Genomic DNA, 23,024 nt, shown 5'->3' on the forward strand with positions numbered 1-23,024 from the left:
GACAGACAGCAGAGCCCAAGCTCCCACATTCTCAGACCTGAGACAGAGCTCTGAGTGGCCAGCCTGCAGGGCCTTTCTTTTGGGGTCGCAGGTTGCGTGGAGGCCGGGAGTGCCGGGGGCGGGGCCGGGGGTGGTGGTGGCCGGCGTCACTCTGAGTGTCGGGGGTGGAGGGTCATCCCTTCTCCTTCCACACCAGCCTTGGCTGGGGCAGCAGCTCAGGCAGAGGCAGGCTGGGGGAGGGGAGGGCAGAGCTTTGCAAAGGAGGAGGGAATTCTGGTTGGAAATCATTCAAATGAGGCTATGAAACCAGAACCCTGTCTCAGAACAAATTGGCCAGATTTGGCCTGAGGGGAAGGGGGGTTACTAGGGGGGTGGAGGAGGTTGGGCCCTGGCTGAGGGGGGAAGGGCTGGACAGGACTCCCACGTGTGTTCCCAGGAGGAGCCCAGGCCTGGGCTGTCATGGGTGGAAGGGGGCAGCCATCCCCTGGGCTGCCTGCTGTGCTACAGGAGGGAGAAGCCAGGTGCCCAGGCACCCATGTGCCCTTCCTGAAGGGGACGGGGCCAGGCCATCGTTGACTCCCCTAGGCCTGCCCAGCTGTGACCCTGCCCCATCCCTCCCCCCGTCTCTGTTCCTGTTCTACTTCTGAAGCAGAGGAGCCCCTGTGACTCCCCATCTTACCAAGTATTCATTCAAAATTTCCGTTTCCCTTTTAAGTCTCCGGCTCTGTACTAAGCCTGAGGGTTCAAGGATGAACTTGGCTGAGGGCCCTCAGCGACTGGGGAGGAGTCGATTGCCAAGGCTCTGAGGTGTGACTTGAAGATGGGTCCTCGTTCCCTGTCCTAGCTGCGGAGGTGTCTTGGGGCTGGCCCTCACGGGGCAGAACTGCCCTGGGCAGCCTGGGGAGGGCCTCTCCTCCCCAGTCAGAGCCAGGACTAGGCCTTGCTCTGAAATAAGGGGAGGGGTGAGCAATGGGGGGTTCACTGCGGGGCCAGGCAGGGGCACACACAGCAGAGGAAAACCAAGGCCTTCAGAGACTCATCAAAGGAGCTGCTGTGTGAAAGAGGCAACCTTGAAGGGGTCACCGGGTTCACACCGCCTGGAGAGGCATTAAGGCCTCTTCTGATGGGGGTGGGGTGGGGGAGCGGCTAGGGGACGGGCTAAGGGAGGGAGTGGCCAGCGGGACAGCAGGTCGCTGGCTCCTCCAGCGCCAGCTTCCTGTCCTGCTGGCTGGCCAGCTGTGGGCGGAGCTCCAGGGAGCACTTTTCCTTTTTTTTTTTTAACATATTTATTTTTGGCTGCCTCGGGTCTTCGTTGCTGCGCGCGGGCTTTCTCTAGTTGTGGCGAGCGGAGGCTACTCTTCTCTTTGTGGTGTGCGGGCTTCTCATCGCGGTGGCTTCTCTTGTGGAGCACAGGCTCTAGGCACACGGGCTTCAGTAGTAGTGGCTCGCGGGCTCTAGGGCGCAGGCTCAGTAGTTGTGGCGCGCGGGCTTCGTTGCTCTGCGGCATGCGGGGTCTTCCCGGACCAGGGCTCGAACCCGTGTCCCCTGCATTGGCAGGCAGATTCTTAACCACTGCGCCACCAGGGAAGCCCGAGGAAGTACTTTTCTAGGGAGAAGTTCTGTCAGTCTGCCTGTCGTGGTCTGGGTGTCTGGACCCCTTCTCCAGCAGGAAACAATGTTCCTCAGGCACCCCACTCCCATACCTCCTGGTCTAGATTCAAGGGCCAGAATCAAGTCTGGGATCGGGATGGAAGGAGGACGCAGACCCAGGCCACGACTCCAGCCCCCTTTCGGCCCTGACCCTTCCCTACCCTGATCCCCGCCCTGGGCTCTGCCTGCTGGCTGCTCCTCTGACACTATCCCCATCGTGCAGGCTTCTGCCTTTGTCATACCTTTTGTCCTCTATCTCCTTCCTCCCTGTGACTCAAGTCCCACCCTGTGGAGAGGAAACCAGAGACTGATCGGGACCCCCCCCCTTCTCACTCCTACCTGAGCCCACTAACCTTCTGGAGACCTTGCTCCCCACCCACCTCCAGTGTGGGTGTGTCGGACACCTCTCTGCCCTGCCTGCCCCCTCCCAGAGCCAACAGAGGCTCCCAGACTCCTTTCTGCTTTGCCCTCAGTGTAGATTCCCAGGGTCTTCACGGACCTGCCCCGTCAGAGTGCAGGACGTGTTCACCACTCTTGACACGCGCCACCCGACCTCAGCGAGCTCTCAGAATTCTGTTTGCCCCCCAGCCCAGTGTGGACTTCCAGAGTCCTCCTCTGTGTACTCCCCAGTGGCAGCCCTTGAAGAAAGGCACTTCTGAGGGAATGAAGGGGGGCGGAGGGCAGCCTCGGCTCAGGATGGGAGGGGCCTCGGCTTCTGGCCCCTCCTTGGGGACCCGGCTGGGCCCAGACCTCTCTTCTCAACTCCCCCTCTCAACTGAGGGGGCCCGTGCAGCGGCGGTGCGCGAGCTAGAGGGGGATGGGAGGGGCAGGGGAGGTAGGGGAACCGGTCTTGTGTTGTTCTTGGCCTGGAGCCCCCAGCCCCAGGGAAATCCTGACTCTGTGGAAAACTGAGCAGGCAGTCGGGCCGGGGGGAGGAGTTGGAAGAGGAAGAGGAGGAGAAGGGGGAGGAGGACCAAGGGCTCAGGGTGAGGGGGGGTTAGGGGCTCGTCTCATAAATCAATCCCACCAGCTCTCAGGCCTGACAAAAACCAGAGACCCAGGGTCCCTTGGGGGCTGGGGCCAGGGAGCGGGGAGCAAGCCATCCGCTGGGGTGGATGGTGGGGGAGGAAAGGCTGAAATGAGGGGCAGTATCTTGCTCAGAGGGCCCTGTCTCAAGACCCCCCAAACAACAGGTGTGTGTGCGGGGGGGTGGTCTAAGAAAATGACTTACAACCACAGAAGCTGAACCAGGGTGGATGTGACAGATTGATGGGGGCGGGAGTTTCCCTCTGGTCAGCAGTTCAGAACACTTTTATTGCCCTGAAGGCTGGCCTGGTTCAACTCCTGAGGAACTGTGTGATCGCAGACAAGTGTTTCACCTCTCCAGGCCCCTCATTCTCCGCAGATGTGAGAGGGTGTGTGATGGGCATGGCAAGGGGTCTGGCAACCCCTGATACTACGCTCTGGCCCTTCTCGGTGCTGTAGAGCAGAGGAAAGAATACTGCTCTGGACAACAGTTAAGAGTCAAGGTTCTGCTGTGTAATAACCAGCCTTGGGCTGGACACAGCCTCTCAGATCCTCAGTCTCTGTATCTATCAAATGGGCGTAGTAATGCTCCCTGGCAGGGCCGTTATGCCAGTGAGTGAGACAACGTATGTTAAGTGCTTGGCATGGCAGATTCTTAGTTAAAAGCCGTTGTTTATTTTGTGTCCACCTCTTGGGTGTCTGCAAGTCTTAGCCTTCCAAGGATCGCCTCTTCCCTTTAATGCTCAAGTATTCACAATAATCGAGTGGCCCAAGCTCCCAAACCAGCAACCCAGGAAACCCTCACAGCCCAACCCCGTCAGTATTTCCAAGGACGCCTGATATGTCTGTGCTTCTCCTCCCCGCTGCTGCGGTGGCTGGTGTCTTCCTGCATCGTTGCCCCACTCAGGACACAGGAACTCTGGGCTGTGCCTCGTGGGCCATAAACCAAGGTCTAGGCTGTGGCAGAAGGATGCCGCCAGCACCGTGCAGCCAAGCACGTTCACTTGAATATCAGCCGCTGCTGTCCTAACCCCTAGTCTTGCTGGCCCCTGGCCTCTTCCTGCAAAAGTCCAACAGCGCCATTTTCTCAGCCCTTGCCCTCCAGGTACTCCTCCCAATGTCCTGTTCCTGCCCCTCACTCCATCCCCCTTCAGGTTCCTGCGGCTATTGACAGAGCCCCTGAGGACCTCTTTTGGGCTGCCCTCCAGTCCCTGCTGGACCTGGGCCTCACCCAGTTCAACCAGATCCCCATTATGATACATGGAGACATTTCAACCAGCAAAGGGCCGACTTTCGAGGTATTGTATGTGCCTCTGTGAGAGTGCTGAGGGGCAGCAGTGTGTTTATTTCCTAGAAAATAAGATTTTCTTTGCAACTGCATTATATGATTATTTCCCAGGAAAATAACTTTGACCAACCCACCTTCTGCTCTCAGCTCCCCTCCCCACTCCCAGGCTTACCTTCCTCTCCAGGTGGCAGGGCCCTTTCTTCGAGGAGAACCCGTAGAGTGTGTAGGGAGTGGGGAAGCAATGGCCCAGGCCACTCCAGGTCCCTACTCTGTGAACAGACCCGCTGGGCTGGGCCAAGCCCAGGGCTCAGCCTGGGGAGAATTGGGATGGGCGGGGGTTCCCCTTTCCCAGGAGGCCCTGCTTTCCTCTGGGATTTCATACCCTGCTTCAGCCCCAAGGGTCTGTTCCCCAAGATGAGGAGGACAATGGAATCAGAGGCCTAAGAAGGCCTAGACTTTGCTGGGTGGCTCTTGTGGGGACCAAACTTCTGTTGTCTGAAGGTGTGGGCTCCCCATGGGGAAGGAAGCGTGAGAAGCCTGGAGGCGAGGGGATGGCTTACAGGCTCTCAGGGGGAACCTTTACAAACCTGTCTTCTCCACCAGAGGACGGGGCCAGTGCACGCACACTGGGGGAGCACTTTGGCCCTCTGGGCCCAGTGCTCTTGCGAGGCTTCATCTTCACTTGGGTCACCCCAGGGCTGTGAGGAGTCCAGCCAGGTCAGCTGGGAATGTCCAGAGAGACCACTTCTCAGACAGCAGGGTCCGCACTCTGCAACCTCCATGGCCAGCGGGCAACCAGCCTCTGCTTGACCACTCCCAAGGACGGGGCAATCACTGCCTCACAAGACAACCCCTTCTAAGTTGGGTAGTTGGGATGATTGAAAAGTTAGAAATGGAGAATCCAACAAACCTTCATTGCTGGTCTCTCTGTGGAAGTGAAGAGGGGTCCGGGAGCGCAGCTGTGGATTCTCCATGAGGGAGGGAGGTAAGGAGGCTGCCTGTTTAGGGTGAGGCCCAGATCCTGGGGAAAAGGCTTAGGCCTGGGAAGTAAGGGACAGACAGGGTTTGAGACTTTGCTCTTGCAATAACTAACTGTATGGCCTTGAGGAAGTCCCTCCGTTTCCTGGGCCTCAGTTTCCATAACTGTAAACCCTATGGGCTGGGCATGGGGACTTCTAAGGGCTCTGCCCCTGGTGACGGATGCTCTTCCGTGAGTCTATGAATAGCTGGCAAAGAGGGATCAGGTCTTGGTCCATGGGGGCTGGGCTGGCACAAGATGCTCAGAGAATGGGCCCTGTGTGGGACGGGACAAGGTTCCCTTTCATTTCGTGAGGCCTCTGGCAGCAGCCCAGGGCCCACAGACTCTCCCTCCCGCCAAGGTCAACCTGACCCTGACCTGGGGGGCACAACTGCCTGGGGCAATTGAGGTCAGGAGCTGGTGACTTGGGAGAAGGAGCCCAGTGCAGAGGTTCAGACTCCTGTCTTCTGGCTGAGGTGAGGGTCTGAGCAACTGTAGTTTTGTGTGTCTAGAGTTCCTGACAGTGACCCAGGGCTCCACTCCACCCCCACTGCAGTCTTGGTGGTCCCTGGAAAGACCTCTACTGGCCTTGGCATCAGACAAGCTTGGTGTGGAATCCAGATCTGCCCTTACTAGCCCAGTGACCTTAGGCAAGTCACTGCCCCTCCTCATCTAGAAGTTTGGGCCTCAAATTCTACCTTGCACAGTTGCTGGGGAGATAAGGCACAAGAGCAAGCATCATGCCCGTCCATGGTTGTGATTATCATTACCAGAGGCCTAGCTAAGCAGGGAAGGTGACAAGGAACCAGGAACAGACTGGACTCTCATCCTGCTATCTCAGCCCTCTGTCTCGTGGTCTGTTTGTCCATCAGGGCATTGGGGGCTTCCAATTCTCAGGCCCTACAATCTTCACAATTTAAAGGAGTCAAAACAAACCCTTCACTCTATTTATGCCGAGAGGGAACAAGCTCCTGGCCGGGCCTAATGGATTCCAGGTGTGCCCTGTGCCCTGCAGCCGCTGAAGCAGCTGCGGTGGCTTTGGCTGTGACTCTGCCCCACTGACTGGGAGCGCTCAACTGGGCCAGACCTTTCCAGCCTGGCCCTCCAGCCTGTGAAGAGTATAGAGCTGGGCCAGGCCCTACCCAGTACAGTGGAAGAGTCCGCCTTGTGCTCAGAGAGCCTGGGGTTCAGAGCCAGGAAGTCCCGTCCCCCGCAGCATACATGGGCCTCTTCCAGACTCTGCCTCCCCACCCCTCCCCAGCTACCCCAGTCAATGCTGAGCACCCACTGTGTGTCCTGCCTTGACCTCAAGAGGTTCTGGGGTTGCTGAGATGATTTTCACAGACCTCTGAAGCTCCTTCTCACAGGAGGTCGACCATGGGAGTGACCTCCCAGAGAGGCTCGGGGAACCAGGTGGGAGCCCAGGGGGCATGAGTGAAGTTTCTTTCATTACCATTATATATTAATTATCATGTTATACAATCAGAGTGACAGCTGCCATTTATTAATGGAGAACCACGGGGCCAGGCACTATATTCGGTGCTTTCCATGCATGAGCTCATTAAATCCTCACAGCCATACATGGATAGGCTCTTGCCCTCTCCAAGAACAGAGAGGGGACAGGAGGCTCAAGGGTCCCAAGAGACTTGCCTGAGGTCACAAGGTCAGGAACCGGCTGAAGTGGGGTTTGAGGCCAAGGCTGTGTGACCTCAACGCAGGGCCTGTCCAGCTCTACTGCACTTTACACAGACCCTTCCCTGAAGAGTCAGGGAGAGTGCCAGAGTGCACACTGTGCACTGTGTGAGTGTGCACGGGAGGACCTGGTTAGAAGGCAGAGCAGGGAGGGATTTCTCCCTGGAGTGATGCCAGAGGCTCATACTCCCATCAGCTGGGCACACTGTCCCCTCCTCCAGACCCAGCCCACCCCTGCCCCCAGCTTCCTTACCACCTCTGGACTGGGCATCCCCTCAGTTCTGAGCAGGGTGGCAGAGGGGGCTGTCGGCATCGGGGCCACCATCTAATCATTCCACTACCACCCATATCAGCTGGGCCCTCGGGGACAGACTGGGTGGTCACTGCATGGGGGAGGACTGGAGACCCACCCTAGAATTGCAGGTAGTGTGTGGGCATGATTGCCTCAGCCCTCCTGTTTGGGTAATTATTAGTAATAATCATTTTTAGTCTCTACTGTCTCAATAATCATCCCATACGTACAGACCTCTTATTGTTATAACTTCTCAAAACACCCCGTACTTTCCCTCCTAACACCAATTTGTCATTATAAGTTGATTTACGTATCTGTTTGGTTAATTCTGCCTTACCACTAGACTGCAAGCTCCAAAAAGGCAGTCTGCTTTCTGCTGTATCCCCAGTGCCCGGCACAGCGTTGACACATAGTCCTTACTTAACAAATTTTTGTTGAATGTATTTATGGATGAGTGAGTGAAATGGAGTCCGTGGGAAGCAAAGAAGAGGTGGGGTAGGGCCACGGAAGGAGGCTGGGAAGGGGGAGAGGTACGAGGTTGAAGCTTTTGGAGTCTATGAAGCTGAGCGGGATGGCACTGATGGTGCCCCCTGAGAAGCCACGTGTGGCTCTGGGATGGGGCAGCTAAGTTCTAGGGCCTCTTCATCTGCCTGGACCCGAACTGTGGCCTGCCGCCCCTCCCCCTCCCCCCTCTACCCCCACCCCCTTTCCCAGCAGGAAATTAGAGGGAACCTGTGGATTAAAGCCCCTCTTGCCTCTCCAGACCCTCACAACCGAGAAGGGCCACCAGCCAATTTTTTTCTCCCTCCCACTGACATTCAAAAGGGAATTCTCGTAGGACCTCAGTATTTGGGCCACTCAGGGAGGCCATGGAGAGCCAATCTAAACTTATATTGCAGGAAGGGACTTTTCCCAGCCTGTGTCCCCTTCCTTTTGTGTCTCTAGAGCTGTTGAGCTCAAGACACCCTCTCCATCCCTCAATCCCCACTCCTTCGCCCCAATATACTGGGTGTGTGGAAAGGGAAGTTGTTAGGAAGATCTGGGTTCAAAATCAGCTCTAGCAAGTTCTAGATGGGAGAACTTGGGCACCCTTAGCTTCTACAAGCCTCAGTTTCCTCATCCCTAGAATGGAGATGATAATCTCCACCTTGTAGTGTTGCTGAAGAGCTAAACAAGATCGTGTGTGCAGGGCGATTCCAGTGTGGGACACCAAGTAGGCACTCAGCAAAGGGCAATTCCCGGACTCGAATTCCTGCTCTGCCACCAACTAGCCGTGTGATCTTGGGGAGGACACATCACCTCTCTGGGGCTCAGCTTCATCTGTCAAAGAAGAGCATTGGATCAGATCATCTGAAGGCCCCTTCCAGCTCTGACTTGCTTGATTCTCTTCTGAGCAGGGAGCCCCACCCCTGGGGCAGGGGCAACAGGAGCGTTCTTTCAGCTCAGATTCAACCCACGCACACGCTTGCCCACTTGCCTGGCCCCATCCTGCACATTTAGCCTGTAGCTGTTGCCACACTGGCCGCGCCTCCGACACCAGGCTGTTCCCCCACCCTACCTCACCTGCCAGGGCCACAGGTGGTGGCTCTGTTCTTCCGGCACTGCAGGAGCCTGGGAGGACAGAGGAAGAGGATGGGAGAGAAGAGGGAAGGGTAAAGGGGCTGGAGGAGAGTAGTGAGGGCTAAGGGCAGGGCAGGGCCTTGAACCCTGTGGAATTATTTCCAGCCCTGCAGCTTTCTAGCGGTGTGTGTCCTTGGGCAAGTGGCTTTAACGTCTCAGAAGCTTCTTTCCTTATTTATGAACTAATAATAATAACAATTTTCGGATTGCTGTGAAGATTAAATGAAGAATATATGTCAAGTGTCTGGCATTCTGGAGTTCTGTTCTCCGGAGGCGGGAGGAACATGCATCCTTCCCTCAGTCCCCGAAGACGGGGAAGTTCCACGAAGGCACCGTGGGGACGCTGGGGCGACTCCCCCGCGGGCCTGCGCACCTCACGCCGCAGTCGGAGCGCCCTCCCCCGCGGCTGGCAGCCTGGCTTCCTAGGCCGGGGAGCCCCGCCCACGGCGCAGGGGGGAGGCTGCGGCCCGAGCCAGCCGCCCGCCCCCACCCGCACCGCCTCTGCCTCCGCGCTAGCGTCTTTGATCTGCAACCTTCAGGGGGATTAAGAGCCTGAGAGACCCTCTCCCCGGGGTCCCCCGCTCCCCGCCGCCCTCCCTCCGGGCTGACCTCCCAGTCGGCGGCCCGGGCTGGGGGCTGGCTCCTCCGCCGGTGGTCCCCGCTCCTGCCCGCCGCGCCTCCGGGCAGGCCACTGGGATTACAGGGGCAGCGGCCGCGGCGGGCAGCTTCCGGGAGTCCCGGGGGCTGGGGCCCTGGGTGGGGGGGGCGGGACGAGGGGAGTGGGCTGGGGGCAGGGTGGGTGTGGGCCCGGGCGCCTCCCGGCCATTTTGGCCGGGGAATCTGTGTAAAGTGTTTAAAAAGAAAAACTCTCCGGAGGAGGACGTAACCTTTTCTTAACATCTGGGGCTCAATTAGCTAATGACAGCAAAGCCTTCTCCGGTGTCGCTGACCCTTGGGCAGCAGCCCCGCTCCCCCACCCCCGCTATTTATACAGCTGCGGCCCCTCGCTGGGACGCGGGGCAGGGGGCTTGGCTGGGTTATCTCGGCGGAGATCCGCCGCCCACTCCAAAAAAGAGAGAGAAAAGGCTTAGCACACGGTCCCAGCCACCGGCCCCGCAGCCCTCCTCGTCGCCGCTCACTCCCCTCCCTCTCCCCGCTCTTGGCGCGGCCTCCGCCTTCCTCCCCTTGGCCTTCTCGGCTCTCCCTCTCGTCCCCTCACACCTTCTTCTCTCTTTCCCTTCTCCTCCTGCCGTTTTCTCTTTTCTTGTTGCCTCTCCCTTTCTCCTCTTTCTTCCCTTTGTCTCCACTCTCTGCTTTGCCTTTTCTGCCCATCTTTCTCACTCCTCCACTCTCTCACCCTCTGCTCTGTCTCTTCCCTTTCGTGTCCACCATCCCCTTGCCTGGTTGTCTGTCTCTCTTTTCTCCCCTCTTTCTCTGTCTTTTCTCTCTCTCCCCAGCGGCTTCCCCTCTCTTTCTAACTCTGAATAGCTCCCTTGTTCCCCTCTGGGTTCCTGTCTCTCCCTCTTATTCTAGTGCTTCCTCCCCACCTTTGTCTGTCCCTGTCTCAATCTCTGAATGCCTCTCTGTCTGTCCTCCCAGAGGTGCGTCCTGCCCTGGCTGCCAGGCAGATACCCCCAAGGGAGGCAGGCCTAGTGCTGGGCCACCTCTGGGCCAAGCATCCTTCCCACTGCAGAGCTGGGCAGGCCTGGGGCTGAGCACTTGAAGACCTACCCGGATCCCCAGTGTGGGAAGTGTGGGAGGACTGTGTTTAAGGCACCACCTCTTCGTGGTTAGAGCCAGAGGGGATCCCTAGTGGCTTCCCAAGACGCCCTGCCACTCCAGCTCCTGGAATCTCACCTTCCCTGACACTTGCTCACTGCCACCCACCCCAAACCCCTGCTTGGTATTTTGAATCCAGATGCAAGTGCAGACACACGCTTTCCTCTTCGTCTTCCTTCAGCGCAGTTAAAACAGGCAAGAATCTTTTTAAAAAAATTCACCAATACTAAGAAAAAAAGTGCAGAAACGATAAATAGCACAAAATAGTCCCGTCCAGAGGCGGTGTAGGGTAGCAAAGAAGAAAACAGGACTTGGAATTAGAGAAGCTGGGTTCAACTTGGAACTCCATTATTTAAACAATTCTGTAATCCTGGGGGCATCACTTGAGCCTCAGTTCCCTCACCTGTAAAATGGGGATAATAATAGTTATTAAACAATAATGAAATTCATTGCCTATAAGCCTGCCTATAGTAAGTGCAAGGCGAAGTTCTTTCCGTTAGGACATTTGCTTTTTATTTTCCTGGAGAAAATCTTGCAGTCTATTTTTCCAGGAGAGCGCCATTATCCAGAATTCTGCCTCTACCTCTTCCTCTTCCAAATATACTTGAAACTCTTGCACCCCTTGGAGACTCCTCTAAATGAGTGAAGACTTCAGATTCATTTCACTGAAAAGCTCAGGTGGATAACGTTTGCAAACAATGGGGGTGGGCGGAGTTCCCAGAGTTCCTGTAGCCCTAGGGTTGATGCCGCGTAGGACCCTCGGCTTACTGCGTCCTGGGCACTGCGGCGCGTGCTTCGCATACAGGATCATGAATCCCCACGAGAACCAGCAGAGAAGGGTACTGTTACCCCTTTTTACATCCGGGGAAACGGAGAAGCAGTTGTCCAAGTACCACTGCTATCTCGGAGCAAAAACTAGACTGGACCCCAGGGGTCTCGCCTCTAGAACCCAGGAGGGGGGGGTGGCTCTCCCGACCGGTAAGAGGTATAAGAGGGAGAGGTGCGGGGACACTTTCGGCAGCCGGAGCGGGGCAGAGGAGGGGCACAGCTGGCACTCGTTCTGGGAGGCATTGGTAGGTGGGCTCCACTCTCCGACCCAGAGCCGGCCGACCCTGTGTGCAGGCGGTAGGGTGGGGGGACGCAGGGAGGGGTGCTGAGCCCTGGCCGCCGCCGCTGCGCCCGCGCCGCCCCCAGGACTGGCTCCCAGTGCGCCCGGCTCGCTGCCGGCACCGGATGGAGAGTCCTGAGAAGGCTTAATTTGCAGGAAGACATTCTCATCAGATCTCGTCTCCGGCAGCGGACCGCTGCTGCCGGGGGTCGGACTGGGCTCCTCCCAGCACCCCTCCCCCGGGCCCTGGCCGGGCGCGAAACAGGGATGGTGGCAGCAGTAACTGGAGCCCCGGCGCCGGGCCGGCCGCGAGGGGCCGAGGCCTTTGAGAGCTTGGCTGCCTCTTGCCAAGGTCAATCAAACCCTCCCACGCTCGGGAGGCGCGCGCTGGGTGCGCTCGGCGGCGAGGGGCGAAGGGCTAGAGGTGGGGGGCCCGAGCGGGCCGGCCAGCGTAGGGCAGGGGCCCGGCCTCTGCGGATGCTTCCCGCCCCCTTTCCGGGCAGGTGCTCGGGGTTCCCGGGCCCGGGGGAGGATGGCGTGGAGGTGCGCGGGCCAGAGGCTGGGACCCACGCAGCGGGGTCTGACCCACCCTGGCGGAAATGGAGACTAATTACGGACGTTTTAATTCAAATATGCACCTGGCTGAGCTTTTTTTTTTTTTTTTTTTTAGGGCGGAGAAAGGGTGTAGGGTAGAAGGGAAGAAGTTCCGGAGAGAGGAAAGTTCCGGAAGCACTTGATTCCATGATAAAGGCTACAGGGCTCTACTCACCCGCTGTGTGGCCTTGGGGAAGTTACTTGACGATGTTGTTGGGCGTCAGTTTTCTACTCTGAAAAAGGGGGAAAACGGGTCAAATTTATTCCCAAGCTGGGTCACTCTGTCAGCGACAGGTTGGAAGTCCAGCCCTCAGGTTGCTGTCGGAGGATGGAGAGGGGACGGGCTGCAGGAGGTGTGAGGTGTGTGTCAGAGGGCAGAATCCTGGGCGTTGCAGAGCATCTGGAGTCGCAGAAACCAGGAGCACGTTTCCAAGGACCTGTGGCTAACTGTCCCCACTGTTGACCAGAAGTCAAAGTGAGGGACCCGGGGAAGGAGACTGAGCGAAGTTCCCCGGATTGATAGCGGGAGGGTCAGAAGGAGGCGGCTCCGTGGTAAAAGAAGATGGGGGATGGGGTGGGAAGCAGGGAGGAGAAGTGTGTGTTTTATGGTGGGACCTGCTTGAGCTTAACTATAAGGTTGGAGTGGAGGGGAGGGATGGGTTGAAGATGCCATGGAGAGAAAGGGGAGTTGACTGATGGGGTCATGTCCTGAAGCAGGCCAAAGGGTGGGAGCTAGGGCACAGGTGGGAAGGAACAGAAGGAGACACATCCGGGTGGTAGGTGGGGGGGAGGAGGAGAGGATGTTTTGACCTGGAGTGAGCACTCTTCATCGCCTTATTCAACTCAACTCAGTGGTGGAGGAGGCCTCAGTGTGGTCCTCTAGTGAGGAGTAAGCGTGGACCTGGAAAGAATTCACCATGGAGGCCAAATCAGGAGTAGGGTGGGAGGATGGAAGCACTGATGAGCAGCGATGCTGCCGAGGTTGGACTGCAGGAATTGGAAAGTAAAGTAAAAGAAATCTTTGACGAGACAGGAGAGGGCTGGCATTTACTGAGATTGTCTTGTATCCTTTTATTCATTGTCTCATTTAATTCCCCACCACGCAGTGCAGTAGGTGTTATTAATCCCCTTTTATAGATGGAGAAATGGAGGCTCAGAGTGGTGAGGAACTTTGCCCAAGGTCACTCAGCTGGTAAGAGTTGAAGGCCTGACTTGAACCCAGGTCTGACTGCCTCAGACTGGAGGCTGCTTCCAGTTTGCTTTGCTGGGTAGGAGTTCTGACCCTGGGGCCTCAGCGGTCCTTCCTTCCCCAGGTGTGGCCATCCTGGGGCACTGACCCATTTGGCTGGAAGGAAGGGGCTGGGCTTTCGACCCAGTGCAGCTTGTCCTGAGCCAGCCTGAACTTGCAGGAAGCCTCCACCCAGCTGAGATGAGGGGGGAAAGAGTGGGCATTATTTTTTCCTAAATGAGATCAAACCATATATATTTTTCTGCAAAATGCCATTTTTATCTTAATATTCCCATATATATATGTGTGTGTGTGTATATATATATATATATACACACACACACACACACACACATATATATATGCCAGTTTTAAAGTTGTGTAATCCTCCTTTGTATAGCTATTCCATTTATTATTTATTTTTTTCCTGACCACTGGACATTTATATTGTCTCCAAGGTTTCGCAATCACAATGCTTTATACATATCCATCTTTGTAAGAATATCTTTGAGCAGATAGAGGTACTTCTGCAGGATAGATTCCTAGAAGTGGCATCAATGGGTCAGGGATATGCTTGTTTTAAGTTCTTACGAATAGTACTAAACTTCCCTCCAAAGAGGGAAGTATCTTTGTATCAATTTACAGTCCTTCCATCAAAGTATGAGCATACCCATTCTTTCACATCTTTGCCACTAGGTATCATATAATATATACATATTTGCCAATCTAGTGAGCAAAAAAGAGTTTTTCAGTTTTGTTTTCATTTGTTTCCCTGACTCTCTACAGATTGGTCAAAGGCTCATTAGCTGAAGAAAGCATTGTTTGTAAAGACCTGAGGAAGATCTCAAGAATGAGTAGCAGAGGTGTAGGGCAGCCCTAAGGAAGAACTTAGGGTCAGTGAATGCTGTCGGGACCTAGATAAGGGAGGCAGCACCATCCCTTTCTGTGAGCACATTCCTGTGCTCCTGGTGGATCACACACCCCTTGAGCTCTGAGTGAGGGCTGGCTACCTAGGCACATACAGACTGGGTGAAGCCTGGCTCCACAGAGGCTACAGGAACAAGCTAACAAGCTGCATGGGGCAGAGGAGGGCAGGTTTCAGGGAGGGCCCAGCAATGAGGTCAGCTTCCTGAAAGACCCAGGGAAGATGAGGGTCACCAGGCTCCGGGTGCTGAATGAAAACTGGGAGGTTCATAGGCCAAGGAGCTGAATGATGGAAAGAGACTAGGACTTCAAATTATTATTATTATTATTTTGGCTGTGCCACGTGGCTTACAGGATCTTAGTTCCCCGACCAGGGATCAAACCCCAGCCCCCGGCAGTGGATGCACAGAGTCCTAACCACTGGACTGCCAGGCATTCCCTCAAATTCTTAACTTAGAAAAAGTGGGGGTGGGAGGAGATGGAGAGTGGTAGGAGCATTCCCACCTTCACACACATACACCCATACACATAGCTATCCCCAGGCTATTCATAACATAGTTGTTATTTTTGAGTACTCACTACATGACATCGTCTTGTGTTTCAATTTATTGAATAATTTTGTTCTTGCAACAATTCTATGAGATAGGTCTAATTATTATCCTCACTTTACAGATGAGGACATGGAGGTGTAGAGTTAAGTTGGTTACCCAAGGTCACAATGCTAGATAGTGGCTAAACTGGAATTCAGACACAGGGTACGGGGCTTCAGAGTCCATGCTTCCAGCTGCTATGCACACGGCTTTTCACAACCTTCCTCAGCTGGTATAATAATAATAAGTCATTAACTGGGAGCAAACCAGGCACACTACGTTTTTCATCTCTAATGCTTACGACGAGTCTGTGTAGTGGAAGGTGTTATCCTTAATCTAAAGATGAGAAAAGTGAAGTTCAGGGAAGCTGAGTACCTTGGCTAAGATCACCCAGCTAAAAAGAACTTGAGTCAGAATTTGCACTCAGATTCATATGAATCTGAATCCCCTGCCCTTCTGTGTCACCACAGGACCTTTCATGACATAAGGAGAGGAGAATTGGTCAGGGCTAGAAGGGACCTCTGAAACCATCTAATCCAAATCTCTCATTTGGAGAGAGAGAGGTGCAGAAAGGGTGCGTGCCCAAGGTTACGCAGTGAGTCTCAGAACCAGACACCTCTCCGGGGCTCCTGCTGTTTTATGGGGACTGATTTTTTTTGCTTCATCTCTGCAGAGATGAGAGAGCATGTGAGTGCAGCCTGGAGGGAGAAGCTATGTGTGTGTGTATGTGGGGTGGAGGGGGAGGGCAGGGGGGCTGTCTGCAGTACTGTGGAGAGCCCTCCCTCATCAGCAGGGCTGATTGGGAAGCAGAGTGGCAGCTTGGAAGAGGAAGCCATCCTTTTTCTGGAACTGGAACCTGGAACCTCTTCCCCTTCCCGCCCCCTTACCTTCCCACGCCTGGGTATGTGCACACACACACATATCCATTCCCAGCTTAAACACAGCATGAGCTGGTGTCCTGGACAGAGCTGCTTTTGAAGGGTTTCAAGAGCCTCTCACCATGCTGGTTGACCCAGGGACTGCCATTTCACCTTATAAGGCCACCTGATAAGTTACGCATTGTCCTTTCCAAGGGTACGTTTAAAAATGCAAATTACCCTAGGACCTAGCAACACAGTGAAAAGGCTATATCAGTCATTCACACCTTCCTGTGAATGAGTTTGTGAGCTAGGATGGTACCTATTCTCAGAATTCCTAAGTTCTCTGAATATTTTTAAAATCTGGATTTAAATTTCAATGATATTAAAATAATTTAGCAGTTATAAAGATAGAACTCTTTGCAGTTAAACATTTTACTGCACAAACAGGGTCTATGAACTGCTGGGAGCTCACAGACAAGATCTATGAGAAGGGAGACTCTAAGCAAGGATTAGACAGGTGGAACCTCTGTTACAATGGGCCTTTCCAGCCCTGGCACCATATCTGGCAATGCACTAGAGGCCCAGAGATCTGGACTCTAAGTCTTGGCTACTTGACCACTTGGGGCCTCGGTTTCTCTAGGTATAACATTCACTCACTCTTCACTTTCCAGCATCTTCAGCCAGCCCTGCGTTGGTTGCCAAGAGGGATAGGATATGAATGAGGTTCAAGCCTATGAGGTCCAGACAAGCTGGTGGAGGCACTGAGTCTGGCACCCTCCTGTCTGAGAGTTCAACACAGAGGGTAGACAAAGGCGACAGGGGTCTAGAGGAGGAAGAGGTTGCTTCTGCCTGCCCAACACAGGTGGGCTTTGTAGCTGACCTGGCTTTGAGCTGGACCTTGAGCTGGGGCCATGGACCGTGAGGACTCTGGCCCTACAGGCGGAGGGGATGGGTGAAGTCGGGTGGGTGGGGTGGGCTTGTGGACATTGCGGGTGTGAAGTACGTTTATGGGACTGGACCTATAGCTGCAGGACCTCAGAGATCATCTCGCCCAACTCTCTAGGGTAGAAGGGAACATCATGAGGCCCAAATTGGTTCAAGAACCTCCCCCCAGTCACACAGCCAGTTGGGACTGTGCAGACAGCAAGGAGCTGGGCAAGAATTTTTCAATCTGGAGCTGAGTTCCCAGCCTCAAGAATGTTTTCAGGGAGTCCAGCCCGAGCTGGCAACCCCCTCTTCTACCACACATTCCATGAAGCCTGCTGTAGGCTCCAATGACCCACCTCTTTCCCACCCCCAGGGCTCCTGAGACACACTGGCCCACACACCTGGGGGGTGTTTTAATTTTATTTCCCATCAACAAAACAGCCACATCCTGGCAAGAACGAAGGTGGAGGGAAGCCTTTAGCCCACGCTTCCCAGCCCCTCGTCCATGGGCTGCAGTAATAGAAGTCAGACTGGAAAGAGGTGTATAAACCAGAACCCGCAAAAGGCCTCCCCAGACCCCAGCTTGTACAACTTCCCGAGCTGGGAATAGCTTTCTGCTAACAAGGGCTCTTGAGCACAGACAGCCTGTCTCCACTTGGCCCGGGGAGCCTTTCCCTCTCCTTGGCTGTGGGGCCTCTCAGGCCATGCTCACACCTTTGGGCTGGAGGAAATCCTCCCCACATGGACTTCTTAAAGTCCACCGCCACCCAGCCCATCTGGGCAGAGAAGGGGTTTGTTGCCCCAGGATTAACAGGTAGTGGTGAGGTGGTCAGAATGAGGATGGGCCCCAAATAGCCTACAGTGTGCCCACTTCTCTCAGGAAAGATGTGGAAAGAACAAGCTAGTGTGGGCGTCCATTATAGATGTCCAAAAGGACGGCTGTGAAACCCAGATTTACTAGGTCCTAGTCTGTGACCACCATGACCATCAGTACTGTCACCGTTTCCATTCTTACCGCTATCACTGTTTGCATTTCTACCACCACTGTTACCACTGTCTCCATCACCACCACTGCTTCCATCTCCATTATTACCACTGTCTCCGTTTCCACCACTATCATCTTCTTCATTCCACCACATCCACCACCTCTATCTTTACCACCATAACCACCACCACCTCCACACCCACCACTGTCAACATCACCATCAATCTCATCACCATCATTTCCCCCTCAACCATGACCTCCATCACCACCTCCACTAGTATCACTACCTTTATCACCAGTACCATCTCCACCACCATCTGTGCCCCCACCGCTTCTCTCTCCACCATTATCACCGTCCATCTCCACCACAACCACCACTTCTGTCTTCATCACCATAACCATAACCACCTCCACACTCGCCCCTAGCAACATCTCCGTCACTCCTCACCATCACCTCCACTATAACCACCAACTCTACCTCCACCACTCTTAGCATTTCCATCATCATCTCAACCATGACCTCCACCTCTACCACCATCCCTACATTCACAGCCACCACATCTACCACAACCATCACTTTCATCTCCACTACCATCATCACCTCTAGTTCCTTCACCATTACCACCATCACCTCCACTAATATCACTACCTTTCTCACTAGTACCATCTCCACTACCACTACCACTACCCCTCTTATCTCCTTTAACACTTCTGTTACCTGCTACCACCAGCACAGTTACCCTGCCCACCCCTACCTCTGCCCATTTAAAACCATCCACACTACATAGAACATAAAGAACTGCTATTTGGGTTAACCCTTCAACCTCTTTTCATTTGCCCAACCCCAGAAAGGCCGACCAGAGACCCCATATCCCCAGTTTTTCTTTTGAGACTTCTCATGAAAGGTGAAATTAAATGCCATGCTCTTTAAGTTAAGGAAGATTATGTGTCTCTTGCCATTCCTGGTTTGCCAGGCCCATCATTCTGTCCTGGAAGGAAATTGGATTACTCTGACAGAATGTGTTCTTTGGAAAGCAGTGCTGGTTATTACCTAATTCCTTATGACCTAGTGTTTGCAGATTGATTTTTTGACGACGTGTCCCAGTAGTTATCTATTATAGCAGCTTGGTTGATGGTCCCAGAACTTCCAAAGGCATCTGCTTTCCTCCAGGTTTAAAGAGAGGCAGGGACAGGCTGCCTGGGTCTCCCTCTTGTCTCCAGGCCCCTCACCAGTTCCCCATAAATCCCCTCAGAGTGAGAGCTAGTGATCTGATTCCACCTTGGGCCAATTCCTTAAGTACCTAAGCATGTAAGTCATCAGGACTCCTTCATTTCCTCTAGAACCATGTGAACACACACGTTCTTCCCTTCCCCCCTTGGCTTCCTGCCCCTTCATGATCCCATGCGGTGCCTCTTTCAGCTTTTAGATCACAGCTGACCTTTTTAGGCTAAGGAAAAATTAAAAGCCTCTGCTTTTTCAGTGTCATTGCTTATAGACTTTCTCTCCCCAACTCAAAATGAGCCAATAATCTCCTTATCCCCTTTTGTTGACCTGTTAGAGTTAGAAAATGTTTTTCTCATTCTTTTGCTACCTTAGACAAGTTGTGTCTCATTTCTTTTTCTGAACGACTCTTCTGATTTTTCTCTCCACAGCCTTTTGTTATTTTCTTGTATGTACCCCTCTTTCATAACCTGGCCTGACTTCCACTTTCTTTGGCACAGTCATTATCATTTTAGTTCTCTGAGAAGCTTTCTGCATAACTAACGAGTAATCTCTGGGTCCCTTTAAGCTGTTTCATGCATCAGGAGAGTTTCATTCTCTTCTTCTAATTTTGTTGCCTTACGTGGAAATGTCCCATTCTCCTTAGAGGGTGCCTTTGGTTCTTAAATTCAGTCTTTGTGCTTTTCATCTTGGTTCTCAAAGCTCAGTGTGGAAAGCTTTCAGAAAGGGCCAATTTCTGAATCTTGTTTGAGTTCCTGCTTTTCTTCCATTCTCTCAGGTGGTGGTCCCCTTTCTCAATACACTGTCCCTTCTCCAGTGCCTTTAGTGTGTGACTGTCACACCTATTTGGCATCTGGTCCCCAGGACACATATTGGGGTAACCACCTGGGGAGGGAACTAGCACCTGGGTCTGGTCACTGGTGCCCACACTGGGTGAGGGTGGGAACACTCACTAGGAGTGTTTGGTTACCGAGGGGGGCTCTCTCCATGCACAGGCCCATTTGCTCATTCTTGGACTCCTTTATTTCCTCTAGAACCTCTGTTTTTGTTTGGGAACCTGCCAGCTGTGGACTCACAGGATGGATGAGTCTTCCTGACAGTCAGCTTGATAATGGTGTGGAGGAGCACACTGGATAGTAAGGTACACAGACCTGAAATCAGGTTAATTACATAGAAGGTGGCAATTGCAAGGCATGAAGACTGTGGTGTATGTGTGTGATGTCTTTTGCCTCTGTGCTGTGGGAGGCTTCTCCAAGAAAGCCATATTTGAGCAGGGTCTTAAAGTTAGGTAGGTGGTCCAATGGTTAGGACTCCTCGCTTTCACTGCAGGGGGCCTGGGTTCGATCCCTGGTCAGGGAACTAAGATCCCACAAGCCACATGGCGTGGCCAAAAAAAAAAACCAACAACAAGGTAGGTGTTTGCCAGGAAGAGGAATGTAGAGGGTGTTCCAGGCAGAACAGGGTATGCCTTCCTGGCAGAGAGGGCCACATGAGGCAAGCTGAGCCTCCAGACTCTATGAAGGCCCACGGTCTCCCCAGCCCTCATCCACTGGTCTAGATGAGTCGTGTCAAGACGGCCCTACCGAGGCCTCTTTCAGGACCTCTCCAGGAGGCCCCAGTGGTCCCAGTCATCTGTTGTCATCTCCCAACTTGCCTTCTCAGTGAAGACTTTCTCCGTCGAACCTGGCCACCCAGTGTCCCTGCACTGCTGGGAGGAGACTTGGGACCTCATCCCTTCCCTTTCCTAACGGCTGTGACGGTAGGAACTCCATGAACCCTTCTTGAACTCCCCCTGAGACAGGGATCTTCTCTTCTCCCCCAGGATCCAGCTAAGCATCCTTTGCACTCTAGATTAAAATTTCTATGTCTAGAAAAGCTAGAAAATACACATTAGCAAAAATTTAAACATAGTTTCAAAAATCACACATAATCTGGCAGTTCAGAGTTAACCTTGTTGACATTTTGGTGTATATCCTCCCAGAGGTATAATTTCCTCTGACAAAACATGTAGTCAGCAAAGTGGGCATCTTTCAGAAGTACACATAGGTCTACCTTATTATTTCAGATAGCTCCATAGTACGCAGCTGTTCAGTTGAACCCTAATTTATTTAAATCTGGAAGCTTCATGAATGGTGCTGACTGAAAAAAAGATGAGGAAGGGCCTTTGTAGATTCTCCTGCATTTTTCATGTTCCTTTGGATCCCACTGTTTCACAGGATATAGAAAAAGCACTGGTTCTAGAGTCAGGAGATGTGAATTTGAATGCATTTCACCTATGTGTGTTGGTCTCGAATCTATCCACACTCTCTCTGAGCCTATATGGCATTTTTGAAGCATTTAACACAACTGACCACTTTCCCCGTCTTGACCTCCTTCCTTCCTCTAGCCTCTGTGAGGACACCCTCTACCCCAGCACTTCTCCTATGTTTTATCTTTCCTTCGTAGTTCCCTGAGCTGGAGCCTTGTCTTCTGACCAGCACTTAGCTGTTGGTACTCCCCAGGGCTCTCTCCCCTCCTGCCTCTGCCCACTTCTTCCCACTCAGCTCGTTCCCTTTGGGTGACCCATCTAGTTCCATATTTGGAGGACCAAACTCTCTCCAGCCCATCTCTCTCTCCTGAAATCTAGATCCACATGTTCAATAGCCCAAAGAACATCTCCATCACAAACTCAGTGTTTCCACGTCTGAGCTCATTTCTCCTTCCTCCCAGCCTGTAACTCCTCTTGGAGTCTCTGTCTCAGAGACTGATGCCATTCATCCCAGCCAGAGGCCAGGAGTCATCTTGTGTCTTCTCTTTCCCGCCAGCTCCCCTCCCAAATCCAATGCATCAAACAGCCTCGTTCCTTCTCTAGCCCTGTCCTTCCTCTGCTCCCACACCCTGCCTCAATTCAGGCTGTGGGATCTTCCTCCTAGACTATGCCCGCAGCATTCTCACTGGTTCCCCACCTGCAGATTCTCCCACAATCCACCCATCAGAATCCTTTCTACCAAAAAAAATTTTAAGGTATAATTTGCATACAATGAAAGCACATATTTTAGGTATACAATTTGATAAATTTTAATAAGTATATTACATCCATGTAACCACCACTCCAGTGAAGATATAGAAGATTTCCATCATCCCTTAATGTTCCTCGTGATCTTTTTTGGTCAATCCCTGTTCCCATGGGCAGTTGCTGCTCTGATAACGTTCATCGTAGATTAGTTTTGCCTATTCTGTAGAGTTTCACATAAATGAAATCATATAGTTTGTACTCTTTTGCTTGGCAAAATATTTTTGAGATTCCTTCAATTTTGTAATCATTTTAAAAGTGAATATTTATTTAAGCCAATCTCCTGCTTACAACTTTTCATATAGCTCCCCATTATCCAATTCCTGGCCCCTGCATGGATCCGGCCTCCTCTCAAATACTGCCCATCCTTTAACCTTAATTAAATACTGAACCATTTGTTCACCTGCACAAACATGGCTCTTTGTGGGTGAGTCTGCTCATCTCCAAAATAGTTTGCCGGTGAACTCCTACTCATCTGGTAGCACTCTGTTCAGACGTAGATTCTGTGAGGTTTTCTCTGACCTGTTCCCACCCCCAGGGCAAAGAGTCTGTCATCTCCACTATAATGGACTGTGTCCACTATTCTAGTCACCCCTGAATCCTTGCCCTTCATTGATTGAATGGATTTCTTTCTTAGCCTGATTTCTGTGTCTTGTACATTATTTATCATGTTCCCATTACACTGTATGTGTTTATGTGCTTGTGTAACCCCTCAGCTATGCTCAGAAGATGGAAAGATTCATTCTGTTTCCAGAAATTCTTCCTGTGGAAGGCGCCCTTGTTGCCTTCTCAAGTGACATTCCTGCAGTCTTCTTTGCTAACAGATCTTGATCTTGTTCAAGCAGCCATGTGCCCAGAGATACTTTTGCCAGTGATTGGTTGAGCCGTGGTCTAGTTCTGGCCAATGAGACCTAAGGGACTGATCTTCAGGGGGCTTCTGGGAAAGGTTTTTCTCCCTGAAAAGAAAAAATGAGAGGTAAATGCCTCTTTTATACCTTTTTACCTTTTATACATTCCCCTTTCTTTTTCTTTGGAAGACTATTGTATGAGGGTGTGATGTTTGGAGCTATGGTATCCATCTTGTGACCATGAGGCAAAGGCCAAAAGAAGAACAATGACATGGATCCAGCACCCTGACATTACTGAGTAACTAAACTACCTTCAAACTT

The 23,024-nt window shown here is 52.9% G+C and overlaps 1 long non-coding RNA gene across 2 annotated transcripts in view; it reads left to right on the forward strand.

The window, feature by feature from the left end:
• The first annotated feature begins 11,097 nt into the window (after nt 1-11,097).
• The window catches only part of LOC137224990 (uncharacterized), an 84,080-nt gene continuing 72,153 nt past the window's right edge, over nt 11,098-23,024 (forward strand). Inside the window, exons 1-2 of one of the 2 annotated variants that reach the window (XR_010943625.1) lie at nt 11,098-11,204; nt 19,838-19,944. This is a non-coding gene — a long non-coding RNA (uncharacterized lncRNA). Of the gene's footprint in view, nt 11,205-11,261; nt 11,439-19,837; nt 19,945-23,024 lie in introns of those variants that run through there. The other variant, XR_010943626.1, reaches the window with a different exon arrangement.

Source organism: Pseudorca crassidens, chromosome 5 (genome assembly GCF_039906515.1).
Source record: "Pseudorca crassidens isolate mPseCra1 chromosome 5, mPseCra1.hap1, whole genome shotgun sequence".
NCBI lineage: Eukaryota > Metazoa > Chordata > Mammalia > Artiodactyla > Delphinidae > Pseudorca > Pseudorca crassidens.